The sequence below is a fragment of the Cryptomeria japonica genome, chromosome 8, assembly GCF_030272615.1.
Source record: "Cryptomeria japonica chromosome 8, Sugi_1.0, whole genome shotgun sequence".
Classification (NCBI taxonomy): Eukaryota; Viridiplantae; Streptophyta; class Pinopsida; order Cupressales; family Cupressaceae; genus Cryptomeria; species Cryptomeria japonica.
In genome coordinates, this window is record NC_081412.1 from 382,286,279 (window position 1) to 382,297,168 (window position 10,890).

The window sequence follows — 10,890 nt, forward strand, 5'->3', positions numbered from 1 at the left end:
GTCAGTAAAGTATTTGGATATTTGTGAGTTTCAAGTTGTTTTACTGTTAATATGTTATAAGAATCAACCGGTTTAACTTGACAGTGATATTGCATTTGTAGTTTAGTGGTTTAACTTGTCATTTTTGAGTTTGATTTGATAGGTTGATTTTGAGATTGGTAAAAGTTTATATTAGTTTTCTATCTACTGATTCACCCCCCTATCACTAGTTGACTGGATCCTTATTCTTTTATCATACCATCAGATTGAACAAGAACCAATTAGCAAGAGAGAATGTCCAACTTGATTTGATATGATGAAACTGAACACCAATTTGAAGATTGATTCAGATAAGGACAAAGATTGATATGCCCCTAGAGATTTCTTTATTTGACATTGAAGAATCTCAACTTGATATGAGGTGATTTAGTTAAGATGCCCCTAGTAACAAGGTTTAATTGATTTTCTTTGTTTGAAAAGATTTTTGGCTTGACTTTGGATGAAGATTTGGAAATTTTTCTCAACTTTTGATGATGATGATGATTGAAAAGGTGTAATGAGTATGCCTCCTCAAGAGAAAAATCAAAAGATAGTGAGGGTACTATGATTTTAGGTAATTTTGTAATGATGATAATTATTTGAGCATGAAGATTGATGTTTGAAGATTAAAATTAGAGTAGATTTGAGAATTTAAATTGAGATTTAGAATTCAAGTGAGCGGAAAATGGTTCAAAAATTGACTTGAGGATGAAAGTGCTAAGTGGTCAACATCGTGAAATTTTGACTAGAGAATTGACGTTAGAGTTTGATTTCAATCCCAAAAATAGATTCAGGACAGTGATTTAGCTTAGGGTACAAGTTTTACGTCCATCAGAGCAAGTTTAAAAATTAGGGTTTGGGCTATATAAGGGGTTCAATGTGTCATTGTCAATTCATTTTTACCTCTCAAAGTTTAAAAATTTGAAAAACCTCATGCGAAGAAAAAATGGCAATTCCAATTCAGAAGCATCAATTTGAGCGTCAGAGACGACATAATTGATTGTGGAACTATGACCCAATCTTAAGTGATCGATCTTTAACCTTTCTATTTCTTAATTTTTGAATTTTTGTTGAATTTGTTGCATGTTTAATTTTGTTCGAAGTCATTTGTGTCATTTTGTCGTGCAGATTAATACCATTTTTCGTATGAGTATCTATCTTTTGGTAGTATATCGTTTAAGAAAGTAGGGTTTATCATCTGGTGTTATCCCATGAATTGTATGAAAATATTCTTGATGGACCATTTTATTGTGCGAGGAGTATTAAATTGTCATATGAGACGTTTTACTCATTCAACATGTATTTTTGGCTTGTACGAGTTTCTGCATGTCTGTGAAAACTTGTATAAAAAATAACAAGCATTTTTAAGAGTGTAAACATCAATTTTTAATTTTGAATGTTGTATATTTGGATTCTATAGCATTTTTATCACATTCTTAGTGCAAATTGGATCACATACTGATGATTTGTATGTTTGATTTTGCAGATTCAGTTTCCTGATATTATTTTTCGGTGTACATTTCTGCCCATGATGAGGCTTGTTCGTGAGTTTTCAGATGCAGAGAGAGGTCATATTGGTTTGTGTGGATTTAGATACCTATTACAGATGCCTGATATCCATGTGAATCATGGTCTGTTGAATGATTTAGTCAAGCATTTTCATTCGAAGCTAAACACCTTTTATTTATTGGCTGGAGAGATGACTATCAAGCTGAAACACACACACACACACACACACACACACACACACACACACACACACACATATATATAGGATTTTGAGGATTCTATTCACTAGAGACAAGGTTGATTATGATTCTACTCCACAACCTAGTATCTTGGCATTGAGATGAATATTCCATGATGAGACTATTCTTGATCGCGCTATTATGTGGGATGATTTGATGGGTAGATATGGTGAGCAGTACCCTCTAGTATGTGTTTTGGCTGGTATGATTGGTTGTTTTGTGATGCCTGATAGAGGACATCAAGGTTTTCTATGTGGTTGGGGAAAAATGCTTGAGAGGTTGTTGACTCATCCAGTGAGATTAGGGTGGGGATCATGTTTGCTTGCTCATATGTATCATGAGATGCATAAGATTGTGTACCGAGAGGGGAAGAGCATGGCAGTAGGTGTTTTAGTTCTATAGATATGGGCATGGGAGCACATCCCAGTATGCAGACCTATAGTAGATGATTCACTGGAGGTGCACTAGCCTGTTGTTTATTGTTATTTGGGTTATGTTACTCAACCCCATTTGGGCAAGACTGACTATTGGAGGAGGTAGTTGGATGATTCGATTGTTGTAGTATGGAGTCCATATAGGGGTCTAGAGCTATGTGATGATTGGAGAGATTAGAGGAAGGACATGTTCATGACTTGACCTCTCATTGGCAGATTAGTGTCTATCATTGAGAGATTTGTAGTGTCTAGGGTGATCAGATAGTATGGGAGACCGCAAAGTATATCCAAGGAGTTCACAACCTATGCTTGATATGAAGAGGAGGAGAGACAAGGATGGGCACTGAGACTGTCATATGTGCTGAGCATGCAAGAGTTAGTGGGTTTACAACTGTAGAGATGGAATTACTTAGAGGATGTTGTAGATGCAAGAGCATTGCCCTAGTATAGAGATTGGTTTCAGAGACATCCTTTTCCTCAGTTTACAGATCCAGGAGAGCATGCACCTCTTATAGAGGAGATTGAGGATGATCCACCAACATAGGTATAGGTACCAGGTCAGGTACAAGGATGAGAGTAGATATAGGGATAGAGAGCGGATGCACCTAGATGGGTAGGAGGTGATCCTGGTGCTAGTAGCAATAGCGTACCAGCGGGAGTTAGATAATGATAGAGAGGGGAGGGTGGATCCTTAGAAGCTATTGGGGTTGAGGCTGGTGGTTCTAGGGCAACAGAGGTTGGAGGTGAGGAGGATAGAGCAGCTCCTAGGTAGGTTAGGTAGTAGAGAGATGAGCAAGGAGGTGGAGAGGGGTTTATTAGGAGAGAGCAAGGAGTACCAAATGTAGTACGGTCTTTGAGATCGAGGTTGACATGTTTGCAGTCATAGTTGATAGTGGCACAGATATAGCTTGGAGAGCGAGACTGACAACTTGCAGAGGTCAAAGCAGAGCATGATGCTCTTCAGTGAGAGGTTTTGCATCAGACGAGTCATGCAACCTACTATGTCACAACTTATAGTGTAGCAGTCCCAATAGCATAGTAGGTTGTTCCGTATTCTTAGTAAATGGCTCGATCTGAGGGAGCTAGAGCACCTAGACAGGATGTCGATCAACAAAAACCACCTTCTCCACCTGATGATGAGGGAGAGGCAGAGAGCTAGATTTTTTATATCTCCTAGATTTTTTTTATATACACCATTTTTTGTAGCCTATACGATTCTTGATTTGATGAGACATTGTATATGAGAGTTGATATCATTTGTACTTTGAGACATTGAGATTATGAGGATATATATGAGCTCTTGATTTGATTTCATCATACTTATGTTGATTGATTATGAGATGTTGTTCTATATGCTTTATTCTATATGTATGCATATATTTTCAGTATGGATGTATGTAATGCAGATGAAAATGGATGTTTTTGCTTTATTTTGTTTCTTATATGCAAATAAATGATGAAAATGAGTAACTAGTAATGCAAATGTTTAGTTCTTTTTAATGCAATAATATGAATGTTGATAAATATATGAAATGTATGGATCTATATAAGATGCTCATGTATGCAGCTAACATCTCAATACACAAGTACTTGATCGAAGAAATGATGATGAAAAAGATACCACTTAGCTAAGAAATGAGGATTGCTTGAGACTCTCATTCAAAAGATAAAGAGATCATTGTTATCATGCTGAAATCACTTAAAATGCATAAAATTTAGAATTAATGCAACTTAAACTTAGTCCCTGGATTTGGTATGCTTAATTTTCATCACTGAGTGTTTTACAACCACAATAGGCAAAATAGAGTTCCTTTCTTTCATATGCAATATTAATTATCTTGTCCACAATAACCCTTTTATCATTCATATCCTTGGACAAATTACACATGCATCTGGATTGCACATTAAAGAAATTACCTCAAAACAAACAAAGAAATGACTCCAACCTCCCTGTAGCATACAAATAAGCGGAGTCAAGGTATGTGTGGTGATTTCACCTTGATGTGAAGGCACTTATCACTAACACCGAGCTGATTAGATGTTTCCAGATCATCATAATAGTTCCTACAAGTAGAAAACAAAGAAAAGTATTATTCCCCCAATCCTTTCTCCTCTTAGTCAAGATAGACTTCCTCAAGTTACTCAGAGGGAATAATAATAAACAACCAATGTAAAAGACAATACACAAAGAAAATTTCAATCATATCTCAAACAATTTAGTGATTGTTTTTAGTATTCTTATTTTGCTTGTTTACTTAGTGATAAAACTCTATAGTGGATAGGAGACAGGTGACTGACTTGGATTCGATGACCAGGTACTACCGACAGAAAGATGACTTGGTTGATACTGCTTAGAACATGTGAATTGATCAATCAATTACCCTAAGACTAGGAAATTGATCAGTTTCAAGCCATGAGGGTTCCAAAAGAACCAGATGGCACAAAAGAGACTAAAATATATGTACAAGCGAAAGAAAAGATGTAGGAAAGTGGGAATGAAAATGGGAAATGCCAAATTTGCGTTGATAAATGGAGCGCTTGAGTACAAGAGGTGCCTATTTACCAAGTTTTCACTTGCTTGGAAAAGATCCTTTCTTTTTTTTTTTAACAAGGTGCCTGTTTACCAGGTTTTCACCAAGGTTTTTTTTTTTTTTTTAATTTTTTTTTGATTTTTTGATTTTTTGATTTTTTGATTTTTTGTTTTTGTAGGATTTTGCCAAGATCAAGGGCACAATGAAAAGCATAAAAGAGACAATAGAATGACAAGAACAAACAATATTCTCATCAATATACAAAATGTTCAACTGGATTAACCAACATAATGAATAGAGGCTTGCTTATATAGGCAAGGCCATATGGATGTATGAGCACACAAATATGACATGTGGCTCAATGAGAAACAAGGGTAGGTAAGATATACTAAGGGTAGGTAGGAGAAATAATATAATATTCCATAAGAGGTGGATGACCCATTGAATGTGGAGTGTAACAGCAAAATAAGACCACAAAGGGTGGAATTTCTCCTACAAGCTCTATCCCTAAGTGCACACTTCCCTAAGTGTCTCAAATCCAAACTACGAAGAGATGCATTATCCTAAGTTAACTTAAGTAAGTGTAATAATATCCAAAATGAATATTTATTCACACCAACACCCCCCCTTAAATGCAACTTAGGGGAATGAAGATTCAAGTCAACAATGCAAGATGGGTCCCGGCTACTAGGCCATGATAGGTACCCATGTACAATATGCAAATGCAAGAAAAACTATGCAATGTAATCTCTCACAAATGGAGAAAGGGAGAAAACCCAGTGGGAAAAAAACTCCCCCCCAAAAGAGAGATGAATGTACAAAAGAATCTCAAAGAGGAAGGACAAAACCTCAAAAAGGAAAAAGTCTCCCCATAAGAGAGGAAGGGGAAGTCAGCTGACCCCCCCTAATGACACATCTCGCACCCCCAAGAGAGCTCACAACTGCTAGAGCTTACTCTCAGTGAAAGGTTTGGTGAATATGTTAGCAACCTACTTTGCTATAGGACAATACTGCAAATCAATGACCTGCTCCTGGATGAGCTCTCGGATATAGTGCATATGAATCTTGATGTGTTTGGTCCACTGGTGCTAGACCAGGTTCTTTGAGATGGCAATAGCACTCTGATTGTCGCAATATAGGACTGTCGGCCATGGAGTAGTGAATCCAAACTTTGTGAAGATCTGCTGGAGCCAAATGGTCTCAGTCGCTGCATTAATAGCACCTCAATACTTAGCCTCAGTTGAAGAGAGAGCAATAGCATGTTGCTTCTTGCTCTGCCAACAAATTGGGCTCAAACCAAGGTGAAAACTATAAACAAAAGTAGACTTACGATCAACTAGATCGCCAGCCCAATCGGAGTCTGTGTAACCAACCAAGCGAAGTCCTGTGCCTGCTGCATAGTCAATCCCATTGTGATGTGTACCTTGGATGTAATGAAGGATGCATTTGGCGGCTTTCCAATGAAGCTCATGTGGATCCTGCATGAAGCGGGAAACCATGCCAACTGCAAATGAAATATCAGGGCGTGTATGAGTCAAGTAGATGAGACTACCCACAAGCTGACGATACAAAGTGGCATCAACTAGTGGAGAAGAACACTGAGCCTCAAGCTTGACTCCTGAAAGAAAGGGAGTCGGGGCAGACTTACAATCAGCCATATGAAAGCGTGCAAGTAGATCAAGAGCATACTTGGGCTGCGATAGAGTAATCCTGAAAGGTGACTGTGAAATCTCTATCCCAAGAAAGTAGTGCAAAAGACCCAAGTCAGTCATAGAAAGTCTTTCATGCAAAGTAGATTTGACCCTGCTAATGATGGATGAAGTACTCCCTGTAATGATCAAGTCATCAACATAGAGCACAAGTATCAAGTGAGAGTCATCCTATTGTAAAATGTAGACATTCAGATCGAAATGGCATCTGGTGAAACCTGCGGAGAGAAGAAAGGAATCCATCTTGATGTACCAAGCCCTGGGGGCCTGCTTAAGGCCATAGAGAGATTTCCTTAGTCTACAAACCAAGGAAGTATCCTAGATGAAACCTTGTGGCTGCTCCATATAAATCTCCTCATCAAGAACACCATGAAGAAAAGCACTCTTCACATCCATCTGATGTACAGCCCAACCATGAGCTGCAGCAATAGCAAGTGTCAAACGAATGGAGTTCATCTTGGCTACGGGTGCAAAGGTCTCAGTATAGTCAACACCTACAACTTGTGAGAAACCTTTTGTAATAAGCTAAGCCTTATACTTATCCACACTACCATCCGCTGCAAACTTGGTCCGATAGATCCACTTACATCGAACCATCTTTCTCCCCTTAGGGAGATGGACTAGATCCCATGTGTTGTTCCTCATCAAGGAACTATACTCTTCCTCCATAGCTTGGTCCCACTCAGGAACTCCTGATGCTTCCCTAAATGTCTATGGATCGGAAGCGGTAGCAATGAATGCATGTGGAAGATCCTGATGTTGTGATTGAGTTCTCTGTGTATCTGAAGGATCCCCAAAAAGAGAACCCGTGGACTCAAGTGTCTGTCGAGCCCAATGAGGTATAGGTGGAGGTGGAGAATGAGGCTCCTCAACTGCAAGTGGACCCTACAGAGGTGTAACCCTGCGAGTCGGAGTTGAGGAAGTCTCATCATCTGAATCACTAACATCACTATCCACAATGGAGGAAGGTGGAGGAGGTAGAGAGGCTAAGCTAGGAGAGCTTTCCTCAAAGTGAACACTCCTCTCAATGAATACCTCATGTGTCTCTGGATCCATCAATCTGTATGCCTTAACACCCTCAGGATATCCAACAAATATGCAAGGCCGACTCTATGGTTCCAATGCCTTGCATTTTTGTGGAGGTATGCGAGCCCATGCTGGACACCCAAAGACTCTGAAATGTCTCACAATCAGTTTCCTACCAACCCAATCTTCAAAAGGAGTAATACCTTGCAAAGCTTTGTGAGGAACCCGGTTCTGGATGTGTGTGGTACAACTGATAGCCTCTGCCCAAAAAGCGGGATCAAGAGAACATGCATGTATCATATAGCTAGCCATTTCTTTGAGAGTTTGATTCTTGCATTCTGCAACCCCATTCTGCTGTGGAGTGTATGCAATAGAATGCTGAAGATCAATCCCCTCAAATGTACAAAAATCCTCAAGTCTCTTGTTCACATATTCCCTTCAATTATCTGTGTAAAGAATCTTGATCACTTTCCCTGATTGCTTCTCCACACGAGTCTTGAAGTCTTGAAATCTGTCAAATACTTCACTCTTATGAATGAGAAAGTAGACCCAAGTGAAGCGGGAGTAGTCATCAATGAAGGTAAGAACATAGCGGGCCTTACTGAATGAAGGTGCTGGAAATGGATCTGCTACATCACTGTGAACAAGTTGAAGAACTTCTAAAGCTCTCCAAGTTTTCCCTTTATCAAACTTCTCTTCGGGATGCTTGCCCATTTAACAACCTAAACATACACCCTTTGAAAAACTGATTTGAGGTAGACCTGTGACCATGTCTTTAGTGCTTAGCTGCTGAAGATAGCAGTAGTTGAAGTGACCAAACCGCTCATGCCATAGCTTACTTTCTAAATTTGAATGAGTAAGCAAGGCCCTAGAAGGTGAACTTGGCACAAAGTGGGAAAATGAATAAAGCCTTGAGTTGTCATTGACTTGTCCCACTACTACCAAGGCATCGTCATCAAGTTCCTTTACCACAACTGAATCTAGTGTAAACTCAACCTTTTTCCCATTCCCGTAGCGAGTGATTTGGTAGATGGAGAGAAGGTTGGTAGACAAGTTAGGAACATAGAGAACATTCTCAAATGTTCCATCATCCATGTCAACTGAACCTTTCCCTTCAACCTCTACTTTTGTGTCATCACCTATGTAAATGTGAGGTACCTTAGATGGCTCCAATGAAGAAAACTGCTCCTTTGTAGAACCCATGTGATATGAGGCACCCGAGTCAAGTATCCATTGCTATGAAGAACCTGTTTTAGCCACAAATGCTTGCCCTTTTCCCTTAGACTGTGAGGAAGAAGAAGGAGTGGAATCCTTCTTTGTGTAGGCGGATGGCAAGTTGATGTTGTTTTTCTTGAGAAGATTGGTTAACTCATCAACTTGTTTTGCGTGGCATTGATGCTCATCATGACCATACTTTTTGCAATATGCACAAGTTGGTTTATCCTTCTTAGGTGGTGTCCCCTTCTTGGAAGAGGATGTATAATCACCTTGTGATGGAGAGGATGATTGTCCCTTTTCCTGGTGTGGCTTAGACTTGGATTGCTTCTTCTTCTTGTTGGAATCTTTGCCTTGACTTCCTTGATTTCCTTGATTTGCTACCAAATCCTTGGACTTTGAAGACTTGAGAAACCCCATGTTCAACAACTTAGTTTGTTCCAATATCAACATTTCTGTGAAAGCATCAAATGAAGGCATAACATAAAAACTCCCCACTATCAAATGATGAGTTTGGAAGCTAGACACAAATGCTGCATATTCTGGTGCAAGCTTATCCAACAAGTTGAATATCAATTGAGCATCCTTTTTGTCAATTCCACAATCCTTTAGCTTTTCTCTTAGCTCATTTGCTTTGGTGACATAATCTTGGATTGTATCAAAATTCTTGGGATCTAAGTTGGTGAGCTCATTGTCAATCTGATAGCCTTTGATTTCATCAACTTGTCCATACAATTTCTGAAACATATCCCAAGCCTCCTTGATTGTTTTACACTTCTCAATGTGGAAAATGAGGTCATCTGATACATACTTGCGTAAGGTTCCAAGAGCCATGCAATTCTTTGTGAGCCATTCTAATTGAGCATTTGGATCAGCCTTAGGATCAGGTGGTGCTGTTATTGTTCCATCTATGTAGTGTGTGAGACCCTTTTCCATTAGTTTACTCCATACTTTAATTTTCCATGATGAATAATTATGTGGAGTTAAAGGTGGAAATTCGTTAGGACTCATTGCAACAATAATGGAAAGAGCACAAAAAGAGGCACAATCACACAAGACACCCCCCCAAATTCACTCAATCAAAGAACCCCCCCAAATGTAATGATTTTGGCACTTTATAAGTAGTGCGTATACAATGGGCCACTTGCAAAAAATGGCAAAGTGGACTTCTGATTTACAATTTTACAACTGCCTCAATAAGGCCAAAAGAGACTCAAACTGATAATGCAAGGGATCTAACTAAGATCCAAGCAATTTACAAGTACCTAATAGGCCAAATAAGACCAATATCTAAAAGTACAATTTCCACTCAAAATCTCTAAAATATGATCATAGATTCTAAAAGTAGATAAAAAAATAAGCACTTTAAAAAAAAACGGCACCTGAAAAGGAGGTCGTATGAGCTCAAACGAGGCCTTTGAAGTTGCAGAATTGAGGATTGGACAGGTACAGCTGAGAGAATCCAAAAATTCTGAAAAATAACCACCAAAATCAGAAAATAACCACACCACTACGAAGATCACAAAATTTTAGCCCATTTAAAAAAAAATTGCACCAAAAAAGGAGCAAAAATGAGCAAGATATGGTGTTTCAAAGTTGGACTGCAAAACTGAAAAGCTCAATGGAGAGGGGTCAAAATTTTTTTAAAAAATGCTGATATGGCGCTGATGTCAGTAAGTCACTATGTTAAATTTGATGGCCATATGACCGTCGCAAAAACTTCACCTCCCTACTGACTGGGCGTTCGTACTATACGGACTGCTGATTGTGCAGGTGATTGTGTAGACCGTATGGATGACGTGGCACTATACGGACGACTGCGTGGCTCTGTGACTCGGCAGACCGTATGGATGACGTGGCACTATATGGACGACTGTGTGGCTCTGTGACTGGGCAGACCGTATGATCGACGTGGCACTATGACCTGGCATACGGATGGCTGTTTACGAGCCACGTGGTGGGGTTTGTTTGCTGACTGGACTCCTGCGTGGCAGTTGGGTTGACTGGGCGGCGTCGGGAGTCTTTGGCCAGCGGAGGAGGTTGCCGGAGCATCGCTGGGGTGATGGAGATGGCCAGAGCTGGGGAGCAGTGGTGGTCGGGAGCTACCAGAGCTGGTGGGCGGGGGAGGCGCTGGGAACCAAGGTGGTGGTGCAGTGTTCGGTGGCGGTCTGCGGGTACTGGATGCGGCAGAGTACCTACGCGCAGAAAG